The following is a 12,693-nucleotide window of genomic DNA, read 5'->3' as shown; positions in this document are numbered from 1 at the left end:
GTGCCGGATCGTTGTGCGACAGCTATTGCCGCGCGCGTTACGCGATAGTCGTGACACTTGGAGCTATTTCTACGGATTACGCGCGACGGGTGTTGCACCGTCGGTGGTTTTCGATCGGAAATTTTTATCGCCGCTCCTCCCTCAGATCGCACGGTCGTTGACCGAATTAAGAGAGATCGACCGCGACTAACGTAGACGAGATTAAATACGGCGCGTGTAAAACATTAAAACAGGTGGACAAAAGCACGATGCAAAAGCGAAATTTCAAAAACAGAATGTAACATGTTCTCGTTGACGTCGTTTAAAAGTTGGATAACGCATAGAAATTGTTGGTAGACGGAACAGGAGCGTTTATTAAACTTTCTGCGATGTCAAAAACAGTCAACGGTAATAACAAAAAAATGCAGAGCACCGTGATAGAAAAATTCGCATTGAATTTCTTGATGACATCGAGCTCTGTAGTTTGCGAGATAAAAAAATAATTCATATCGTAACGATTTATCGCGGTCGCGAAACTGCTAACGATGCTTTAAGGCTAATGTATTTTCTCTTGTGAAGATTTCCATTTGTCATTTGCAGAAACTTGTCACAAGAATGCGAAATCGGCTCACAAGTTGATTCGCAACCATCGTGTCTAGTATGCGAGAAGAATCTGGGAGGATTGTCGAAATCCTTGTTACATACATATATCTCGATCATCAAACTCGGCGTATCTACGATCTTTGAAAAAAACTTTGAACGAAAAAAAAGGAATCAGGCGCACGAAAAATGTTTTGTAAAGGGAAATTTATATTCAACGAAGCGCTCTTTAATCCATCTATATTGTCACTGACATTGTGTACATGTGTCGACCGTACCGATGCAACGGATGAAACGCCCGAACATACACGCATGATGCGTTATCCAGCCAAAAGTGACAAAACATAGCCAACGAACGGCCGCGCCATCGCATAACATAAATGTCGAAAGCTGTCGCCCATGTAGGTCGTTCGACACGTAGAGTCGGATATTCCCCTTCGGATTTAGATCGGATCCTGATGAGCCTCCAACTGATTTTCCACATTTTTCACATTGACAGAATTAAAAATAAGTTTTAAACATTTTCAACTTTCCAAACACTGATGTATTATCTATACCTTGTCTTTATTTGCATCGGATACATCCGGTGCCCATTTTCAAAGGATCGTTTAATTTAGCCAACGTGAATATTCACGAGACGTCAGAATCGACTCTCGCGGGAAGAGTTTAAGACGAATGCCTTGTCGGCGCCCGAGAAAACACGGAGTCGAGGGGGACATTAAGTGCCAACAGTCTCCATTAATGATTAATGCAACCTAACGACCGTGCCCCTCGCGACGACTCAAGTAGGTCGCCGACTCTCCCCCGCCGACCGGTCGGGGAGAGAAAAGGAGCTTGAACAAACAACGCGCGCGCCACTTACCTCGGTGTGATGTCGCGGAGAAAAGCTCCCTGAGACCCTTCAAAAGCCTCGACGACGATGACCCGAGCTTTATGAATACACGAGGGATGACGTCGTCTCTTGTTCGCTGAGCGACACCGGTTGACACCGCGTTTCTTGCGTCTCTTTATATCGAACGAACTCGGGTGGCTTAAAAAATGACGGGACTGTCTTCCATCAGTTACGCATCAAGACGATTTCTTCATCCACTGCGCAGCCGATTCTTTTTTCTCGTAACCAGGCGATAGAGAGGCGGAAAAAGTGATTGCGACTCGCGAGAAGCGACTCGATTTCCGACCGGATTCGGATGACAAGAGAGAGGAGCTATATCACTCAACGGATTATTATTTGCCGTTATCGTCAGTTTCGGCTCGCGGAAACTCTTGACGACGGCTTCTTCCTCGTCGCTCGATCATTCTTCCCATGGGCGAAGCTATCGATAATGCAAACTATCGCGCTCCACCAGGAAATCGGCTTAACGAACGTCTAGGAGCGTCGAGAACGCCCGTTTTAACACCGCTCTGATATATTACGACGCTCACGTTTAAACGCGACTTCCGGTGTCTTCGGCAGATCCGATTCAAGGTGCCGTAAAAATTTTTCCGACATCCATGCGCGCTTATTATATAATCTACAATCGCACTCTATTTCGATTAAACAGAAAAGACCTCGTTTGCAGGAATAAATTCCAATTATATCCATTGAAAGACTATCAATGGCGTATGAAGAGAAAGAGAGGCAGGGATTTTTTACTCGCTCTTTGGACGACAATTTGCATCACGCATTGACTGGAAAAGTTAACGCCGCAGGTAGATATGCACTCGGGAAAACAATCGGGAGTGTTGCCACGAGAACAATAAAAATAGAAAAAAAATAAAAAACGCCACAGGGGTCGACTACGCGTGCAGTAGATATATATATATATATACAAAAAAAAATATATATATATCCCCCATACTACCTACTATAACACTGGCTGTGTCGGACGCAGCTAATCGGTATGGAAACGCGATGCCCGATCCTGCGACGAACGTGCGTATCGCACGCTACGAGAACAGCTTTTATCGTCGCAATCAAAGTTTAAGTTCTTGATGGATCGATGTGAAAGAGCGGAAGTATATTACGTATTTTTTTTTCTTTTTTCGTATCGCGTTTCCACGAAAATGTGTACATATTTTTTGCCCGCGCGAAGAAACGGTATCCTCTTATTACAAAAGTAACGTAGCCCCGACACGACATTATTACGATCGTAGAAAGTAATTAATTTCAAGTGATACAATGAGAATTTAATTTTAAAACGGGCGTCTTTTGTATTAAAGCCCCGCTGTCTCTTCTTTCGAGCATCACGCGATCTCGTACATTAATTTCATCCGATGCGTTTGAATTATTTCTAACAGTAACGCACCGAGTTTAGCCGAAAATGAAGCGGAATATGAAATTGAACGTCGAGCTTTTTAGACAATGCATCGCTAATTCATGAAGGGGAGGCCGCGATTGAGGCCGCGAATCGCTCGACGAAGAGAAGAGACCCAGAGAGAGTTATGTATTCGGTGCCTGCCTTCGGCGCGCGTTGAAATTTCGCCCCTTCCCACCCCCTGCCCATCCCTCCCTCCTTCATTCCTCCTCCAGTCGCATTATTAAACACAGCGTGACGTTTAGCTGAAAGCATTTGTCAGTGAAATATACGCGTATTTAACTCGACACAATGCAAGATTCAATCCCATTGAGCTCGGCTACCTGTAATTGTCCCGCGGTATCAGAGGCAAAGGAGTTAAATCCTTCCGCGTTAGTTTGGAATTTCGCCACGTATTCGCGTGTTAAAATTTCAAAGCCCGGGCTGCACGCGATTGCCGAGTAAGCCCCGTCGCCGCTCTTAAACTTCACGGGCGCATTATGCACTTTCGCCGGGTGTAAGCGCGAGCATTTAAATTAACGATAATTTCAGTCACAGGTTTGCAAACCGCCGACGTGTAATTCCGCAGGCTGTGCGCGCACAATCATGCCTGTGCGCTTCTCTCTCTCTCTCTCTCTCTCTCTCTCTCTCTCTCTCTCTCTCTCTCTCTCTTTCCCTCTCTCCCTATTCCGACACGTACTTTTGCAGTGATACCGAGAGGGCCGCTTATGGTACTTTACGTAGTTGCGAACGGAGAGGGGTGAGTTTGCAGTGCATTTAGATTGTCGGCTAGGATTTTATTTACGTGTTGCCGCAGCAACGCGTCGACATCTGCAACTAGGAATTTACTATTTCCCAATACCTTTCCGATAGCTAATATTGAATACAAAGTGTGTATCGAAACAAACTTGCGCTGAAATATCGACGATAAAATGTAGATCCCATGATAGTCTATCGCATGCGGATGGGGTGCGTTTAAAATCGTACTACTCGGCGAAGCAGTGATTTCTCTGAAAGAAGTAAGTCGAATATAATGCGCAAAATATTCATTTTCTGGAAGAATGATCGAAAATTGCAACGTTAATAGCACATTTTCACTTTTTTAAACTCAAATAACTTCTAACAATACAATAATTCAATTCATCTCGACAGCAGCTGTCAAAACACGTATAAAACGCACAATATGCTCAATTGGAAAAAATAAAATAATCTCTTTCGCTCCCCTTTTATATTTTTAAATTTAATCGTATTAAGTTTTAAATTGTTTTACTAAATGGAACATTGTGTATTTTTTTTTATTTATATATAACACCTGCTATAGAAACAAATTCGACAATTTATATCGCCGCAAGAACGTTAGAAATAATTCAAGCTTTCAAAAAGCGCGAATACGTCACTAATGTTTAAATTTTCAAAATTATTTTTCGCGAGAGACCCCGCACGGAGGAATTTTATTCCATATTTTCAGCTTATTCCCGCACTTCTACCTCAATTGTACCATGATTCCGGATGAACGTTGTATATCTAGCAAACGTTTTTATTCAACATATAAGATGCATATCTCGTAGAATAATGATGAAATTTTAGCCGCCACAGGCGGAAGAGAATTTCGATTTGCCTTTTATCCTTTGCGGAACGGATATGCGCCAAGAACATGTAGAGATAGTCGGACGCGGCTGTGTAATAGGTACTCCTGCGAGAACCTCGTGAATTATTTCAGCTCTCGTTAAAGTAAATAAGGTTCCCTCTTCGCCTAGGGATGAAATAACGCGAGAGACGCTCGTACGGGGGAGCACGGGTGTTAGGTTAATAAACGAGCGTAATTAGACACCTCATTCCGACGTCTTCCGCGATCGGGGGCCAGCTTGCTCTTCCCGCCGTTCTATCGTCGTTTTCATCCCTCTTCTTTCTACTTCAACGTATTTGTCTCTTTCGCGCGCAATGCATCTAATTGCATTATGCGGCGAGAAATGGGCGGCGGGAAAAGCGTGGTTACCCAGGCGCTAATGAGGAAAAACTTGTACAAGTTTCCCTCGCGCCACGCTTTACTTTTAGCTTTTATACCGTACGGCGATTAACACAGAGCTTGGTTTTACCCTCGAGTGTTTTAACGACGTTTGCGAATCGTCTTATGTATCGCGATAACGAGTACCTTTCTTTCTATTTTCGTCTCCCTCGTCCACGTTTTATTATCTTCAACAACCGTCCTACTACAATCGTGTAAATTGCCTAAATTGCAATTTAATGCCGCTCCTTTACTCAACTGCCACCTTGAAAAGAAATATTCGGTCAACGATTCGAATCAGATAATGTAACGGGGAAAAGTTGTGCAAAGAGACGTGACTTATCTCCCCAAGTAAATGTACTTTCTTTTAATGCATTCCACAGAATTTTATTCTGCGCGAGAGTTTAGAGGAGAGAATTATTTTAGGAGGAAAGAGAGAAGGCAAAGTGATACGTATACACTTGAAATAGCGAGTTGGCAAACTTTGGAAAAGAACGCTCGTGATTTGGAAAGAATACGTGGAATCTACCAATATGCTTAGGCAAACAACGAGGGTCCGCTGATCAAAATTATGTACACTAATGCCTACTAATGCCCAATTCCTGGGCATTACTGCTAAATTTTTAAAATTTAATAATTTAAATTTTAATAAATTTAAAATTATTATTTGGAAGAAAAGACTTAATAATACTTCAATAAAACCTAATAATGCCCAAGTAATGCCCAAGCAATGCCCAGTAATGCCTCAAATCTGTACACCGCAATGCCCTCAGCGGTTTACCCCTCGGGCAAACAATTTAAAATTAGACCAAATTCAAATATCAAGACGCGCACGCGTCTCAAACAATAATGGAATATCTCATCTTTATGCAATGCATGTATATACATATGTAGATACCCCATCGGCGATATGTTTGATCCCCTCGACATAAATTGTACTCGATATCATGAGGTGCCACAAACTTAGCAGATGTCATCGATTTTTATTGCGTTCGTTTCACAAACTTTAAAAGAACCTATCAAGCTTTGACGATGCGAGATATCGACTGGAAATAAAGAAGCGTGTGTTTGTCTTGTAAAGGCAGGAGGATGCAAGTAATATACTTGGAGACTTTAAAAACGCGTCACTTTTTTTATTCGCGAAAATAAATTCGAATCGCCTCCTCCGTATGAAGCTCGAATACGAAAGAGAGTTAAGATGACTATAGACGTAGGGTGTAAAAAGAGAGAGAGAGAAGTCGGGTCTCTCGATTGTAGCAGCAGCTCGAGGATAAGAAAAGGGGACTCGGGGTGCCGTACACCCTCCAGATCGCCCCAAGAACATGCACGAACGAGCAACGAGCGGAGGTGGTTGGCAAGGGGCCAGCTCTAGTATCTCTCATGTGTTTGGCAGAATTTGTCGGTCCGGGATCACCCTCCTTTCACCTCCATCTCGCCCTTTCACTCCCTTTCGACGCTCTTCCTCTCCGTCGCGTACAACGCAAGTCCTTCCTTACCCTGTGTCTCACTCAGCCTAGAATTCTCCTCCGGCGTGTCCGGGTACGTATGTTTGGTTACGTGAAACGCTCTCGTGCATTTCAAGCCGAATGTTTGATGGCGCTCTCTCCTCTGTTTAAACACGGACCTAGACACCACGGCTGAGCGGTGTCTACAAATCTGCATACATTCGCCCGCGGCGCCCACGCGCTTCAGTCTTCAGCCTTTGCGAGATGCCTTCCTCTCTTCTCTTACCCTCCTTTTCCACGTTGAATTACGTCAAAGAGCTTCCGGTCTCTCTCCCTCTCTCTCTACTTCCTTCTCTATCTTTCTTTCTCCATTTTTACAAGAGATGCGATTCGGTTTTTCCAAATCCGAGCGTCACGAACGAGGTTTACGCGCGAGAACGTCCTACATGATTATACATCGCGCGAACTGAACGGATTCGTTTCACGACAGGTATACAGGGCCGAATTTAAAGGTGTGGAGGCCATGGGGCAACGAAGAGGTGGAGACCCCTAACCATTTTTGAACCAAAATCAAATAGAAATTTTTACGTTATTTAAATAATTTATTGCGAAGTAACAAGGTCAAGCAATATACATAAACCTTGTAAGTGTTGTATACCATTCGATAGGAAATTTTATCCAAAAATTTGTGTTGTGGAGGCCCCCCTCTTGTGGAGGCCCCCCTCTTGTGGAGGCCCCCCTCTTGTGGAGGCCCCCTCTTGTGGAGGCCCCTGGGCTTCAGCCCCTGTTGCCCCCCTCTAAATCCGGCCCTGCAGGTATACGAGCAGAGTGTCAACGTATGTTAAATAACAGAGAGACGAAAAGGAGGAGAATTTTCGCTGAGGAATATTTGTTATATTTAAAGGCGACGTATATATCTCTCGAAATGAAATGTAGCGAATCTAATCCACCCTCCTGTAGAAGCTTAAGAATATTATACACGCGAGAGAGAAAGCCATTCTACGTGACAAATCGAGCGACCAACTATACTCTTCAAATTACGACGTCTGAAAATTCTTGGATCGCGTTTATTCCCCGAGCTTCGCGAGAAAGCTCAACCGTACAAGCGCTCGCTCACATAATTTTGTCGCGGCTCTCCCAACGGTAGAATTTCACCGGACTCGGCGCACTCCGCGGGTTATTAAGTTCGACGGGGTATCGAATTTACCGCCGGCGCAGTCCGCGCCTAAAGATCCCCCTCGTGCACGAGGGGGAAGGGGAGGGGTAATAAATTATCGCATAATGTTTCCGCGGCGGGCGTGCCGTTTTAAGAAAGTTCTGCCAAGTCGGCGCAATAGAAAAACATCGTAAATTCATATCGATTCCGAGAGACATCGTCATCGTGCGCGCAGACGACGACAATAGCTGGCTCGACGACGACGACGACGACGACGACGACGACGACGACGACGACGACGACGACGACGACGACGACGATGGCAACGACCGTCTATAAATATTCTCTTGAGCAGTTGGCGTTTTGTACTCGCGCCGTGCGATCGCTGAAAAATCCGGTATAATGCACCCCCTTTTTCCGCTCCTCCTCCCCGCTTCCACCCCATCTTCCTCCCGGTTGGGCGCGGTTCTCCTCTCGCGCGATGACAGATTTCCGCGTTGCACCGACGGATTTACAACAGGGACCATTTTTAACCTTTCTGTCTCCCAGTCTTTCCCTCTCTCTCTCTCTCTCTCTTTCTCTCTCTTTCTCCCCGTATTACGCAGTTTTCGGCCGTGTGCCCTCCTGTGTGTCCGAGTTTCCGCCGTAATTCAATTTGTCACGCAGACGGAAGTTTTGATAACATCCTTCCGCTTGATTTGTATGCTTCGCAGAATGAAAAAATAAACTCTCACCCGCGTCCTAGCCCGCCATTCCGGCACAATAGTCCTCGTCCATCGATTTTTGTTACTCGATTTGGCACCGCTCTCGCCCGCTTTTTCCGTGCCAGTAACCGAATTGTAACCTCGATTCTAACGAACCCCTTCCCCCTTCTCCCTACCCTCCATCCCTCAATTCCTCCTGGTAACCGGTGCTAGAATAATATCAGCTTGTACCGTCCAACATAAACACGCGGTATACGTACCGCATTTATTTTCCTTCGCCTGTTGCGAGAGCGTTTCGTATCGATAAGGTGATCGACGCGACGATCGCGATAGCCGCAATAACAGGTGCAGTAATAACAATCGGTCTCGAAAAGGAAAATTGCCGCTATATGTACGTATTTGTCGCGTTTAAATCCAATCACAGTTTTCGCGTATCGCCGTCGAATCCATTCGTCCGACTATGCAACTAGGGGGGGAGGGGGGGAATCGTAAATATCGCTAAAAGGATTCATCCCCCGGTAATCCGCCGGCGAAAGTTCAACGCTGATCAATAATACGGGATTATCCAAGCTTGAGTTGAACGAAATTGAAGCGCGCGATACAGAGGGAAGTCACACACATTTCGAACGCTTAATTGCGCTTGAACGCTTCGAGCGTCGTCGAACGAAACGGACAGGTTCGGTGTTTTTGCATTCCAAAGTTCATCCTGGTGATCGAAAATCGAAGAATGAAGGAGAGGGCAAGAGAACGGAAAGAACTCGAAGAACGAGTCGGAAGATTCTAAGCGAGTTCGCGAGCGAACTCGCCCGCCACACAGAAAAAAAGGACATTCTTGTTTTGAAAATATATTTAGTTTTAACATGGAAATCTTGAAATGAGATTATATTGCGTTAATTAAAGAAAAATATAATTGCTTGAGTAATTACTTACTTGAATGAAGCCATTTTATAGTTCAAGAAAAATATATTCTTATGATTTAATTTTCTTGAATGGAAAAGAAACAATGTTAGATAGAAAATAACATTTTTAAATCAAAGATTCTAATTTTCTTAAAGTAGAATTAAATAATTATACATTCTTGAGGTGACAATTACAATATTAAAATAAGACTATTGTTAAAATTTAACATTATTAAATTCTTCTAAGATTATAAATTGTTACGTATATACGAAACAATGAACGCGTTAGTTTAAGTATATAAATTTTGATTTGACATTTATTTTTTTTCTGTCTTTTATCGATCTACGAAAATCGCCGATTTTCCCCTATGGGTATAGGTCCTCGTGGAAACGGGACACGAGTAAACTTTTTCGATATCCCGCCGCACTCTGTTCTGTACACTCGTGCCCAACGGGCGGAACACGTGATGCATATGCGTAATTACAAGGGCGGCACCATTTGCTACGCACAATACGTCTTCGCGGCGGCACGCGCGTGTTTTCGCCATGCATCGCGATGTGCCGCATGTCAATAAACGCCAGACGAATATCGGACGTTTCGCGAAAGTTGCTCGAAATCGCGCTTGTGTGCGCAATCCAGTTTATTTGCGGATCGGGTTTGTTCTCTGTGAATTAATTGGTCGCCGGGAGGCCTCCAAGTCAGAGGCATCGATCGCGGCTGTCGATCCGCGGGGGCGCGAATTTCACGTCCCATTAAAAGTATATCGATATAAAGACAGAGTAATTTAGTTTCACACGGTTGATTTCTCGTTAAAAGCATTCTCGAACGAGTCGACAAGTTTTGCGGGCCGTATTGCACTGTCTTCTCGCATTTTGCTCAAATCGGAGCAAAGTTTGAGGAAAAAAAGAAACCTAATGAAAATTTATCCTGTAAAGTTTATAAGACAAAAATGCATTTCAGAAGAAAATAAACCGATGAGAAAATATTCGTTTTAACTTTATTACATTAATAAAAATTTAGAATTATTAATATTGTTGATTGTTTAAAAAGTATCGTGCAGTTTTTAATAATATATAAGTTTATATTGTTTTATAAAACAATTTTAATAATATAAAACAGTGATTTTAATTTTGTAAAATATTTTATTTTTAATTTCAATTTTTAACAAGTCTTTTTCAATTTTTTATACTTATTCTTATTTGCATTTAATATTTAAATAATAATGCGGCAAAATATATGTGACTATGATATGTTTTTTATTCTACCACATTCGATAATTCGTGTAAAAGTTTCCTATTCAATTCCATAAAATGATACGGATTTTATCTTTCTAAAGAACGCGCGAATTACTGCATCGTTTCTTTTTCGATTCTAAATCGAAAATCTATATTTAGGATAAAAGAGGGATTCCTAATTAGTATTGCATTGCGATATATTCCGATGTACTAATTAGAATTTATATAATAAATTTATATAATATATAAAAGAATCTTGGAAATTCTATGCGGGTTCTTGTCATTCGGATATATAATTCTTGTCGAATTTTTGTCGCGTTTATCATTGCTCCCATCCGTCTAGATGTACGTCTTGCCACAACGAAAAGCGAATATAATAGCGCGACAGGGAACGATGCGACAATGACGAATACATGTTTACACGTATACATATATATATATATATATATATATATATATATAGGGTGTCCCATTCGTGAGGGACCAAAGCATATATATATATATATATATATATATATATATATATATATATATATACAGGGTGTCCCATTCGTGAGGGACCAAAGCATATATATATATGGGGATGCATTTCTCCGGATCTATTCCTGAAGCACATCCAGATTGGAATTTCAGACTGGTTGGCTGTTTCGATCTCTTGTAACGTCACGCTTTGTCGTAAATGTCGCGGTGAGAACGTAAAACAAAGTCCCCGGTAGAGAAGTGGAGTAGATCGTGCGAACACCATCTGAATTTTTCATTCTCCTATCCTGCTCTTTTCGAGCCGACTTCATAAAATGAAACGGGGTGATGAAACAAGTGCGGGATGGAACTTGTGGAGGTAGGATTACCGCGTGTATTCGCGAGGATAACGCTCACTTTTCCACACAAGCACGTAATATGTGTCTCAAATATAAAAAAATATAGAGAAATAACGATTTTATATTTTTTCCACATCTCTCTCCCCTCCGCCCCTCTCTCTCTCCCTCTCTTTGTTCTCTTTTCTTTCTTTCTCTCTGCACGATTTGAACGATAAAGATTCCTTCGTCGTGCCTTTATTCCGCGACTTTTTTTTCCGAATCGTAGATACGAAAGAGGCGGGATAGAAGATGAGATGAAATCGACGGCGAAATTTGGGGAAAAACAGCCGAACCGATGCGCGGTCCTGGGATTACTGACGCAGTGAAAGAGAGCTCACGTGTGCTCAAGCACCTTGAAGAGGGTGCATTTACGGCGTACCGGAGATAACTCTCGAAACGTGCACGGATGTGGATCAATTGGATGCCCTCTTCTCTCTCTCTTTCTCTTTCTCGCCTCTCTCGTTTACAGGCATCTAAGATGCAACGCCAAAGTAGGAGATACCCGCGCGACGCGAGAAGAGGACACGTAAAATGAAATCTTGCGGAAATGGACCGCGTCGCGATGCGGCCAATCAGACGAATTCCTTTACATCTTACATCGCGCGCTGCTCTTTCGCATACCATCAAACCGCTCGAACGAGAAGCTTTATCGCTGTTGAATTCTCTCGACTTTGAAAAAAAAAAATTCTACAAGAAGTATCTACGACATAAAGTAGTGTTTCTCGCGCTGTTTCGCGCGCGATTGCGATTTATTTTTCCCCGTAGAAACGCTAATTTTCAGCAACATTGTCCGTTCAATCGCGCTAGGAGACGGGAACGCCTATCGATTGTAATAGCATCGCTTGTTAGAAGCGCACGCGTGTCGAAGCGCCATCGAAACCGCATCGCATACGGCTGATGGCGCACTTGTACCCGGGTCGAGGCGCATTATTTTCAATGTTAAAGCGCAGTTACACGCACGAGTTACCACGTTGCAACGCGATTACTTGAACCGTATAGATATCGGAACACGATGCCTCGTTAAGCACCGCCTTTAATTTGCCCGAACCATTCCGGACGAATTTGACTAGTGCTGTAGGAGTATTGTAATTTTTTCCACATTCTTTCGGATGTGCTTTTATTTCGCATTTATACATATTTTTATTTCGCATTTTTACCGTAACGTGAAATCCAGAGCTCCTCCGTTTTAAATACGTTTGTATTTTTCTACGCTTTCGTATAATTACGAGGGTCACATATAACTTGGCTCTATCAGATGCGTGACTTTGTTCCGTTTTAGGGGCTAAGAATGCACTCGGGCGCCATCGGGAAAATGCGGATTACAGGATTACAGGAAATAATTCGCCCGCATCGGGCTTCTTGTCGAGCCATTTAAACATTTCGGATAGCACAGCCCAGCGGTATAGATGACTATATACGTGGCTCTCTCGAGGCTATACGTGGCAATTCCCAGGGAGAGCGTAATCCCGAATGTTCGACGCTTCCCCGATTCGCACGATCGCGCAATTTGGTCTCGCAGAATGCGTCGTATATAGGTGG

The 12,693-nt window shown here is 43.2% G+C and overlaps 1 protein-coding gene across 1 annotated transcript in view; it reads left to right on the top strand.

Moving 5' to 3' along the window:
- The window catches only part of Sol1 (CUB domain-containing protein Sol1), a 290,756-nt gene that overhangs the window by 230,257 nt on the left and 47,806 nt on the right, over positions 1-12,693 (top strand). The gene's annotated exons all lie outside the window — the stretch shown is intronic.

Source organism: Camponotus vicinus, unplaced genomic scaffold, assembly GCF_025532165.1.
Source record: "Camponotus vicinus isolate PSW18456_S1 unplaced genomic scaffold, iyCamVici1.0 SCAF_1, whole genome shotgun sequence".
Lineage (NCBI taxonomy): Eukaryota > Metazoa > Arthropoda > Insecta > Hymenoptera > Formicidae > Camponotus > Camponotus vicinus.
Note: the sequence above shows the minus strand (reverse complement) of the source record. Positions and strands in the feature narration are given on the sequence as shown.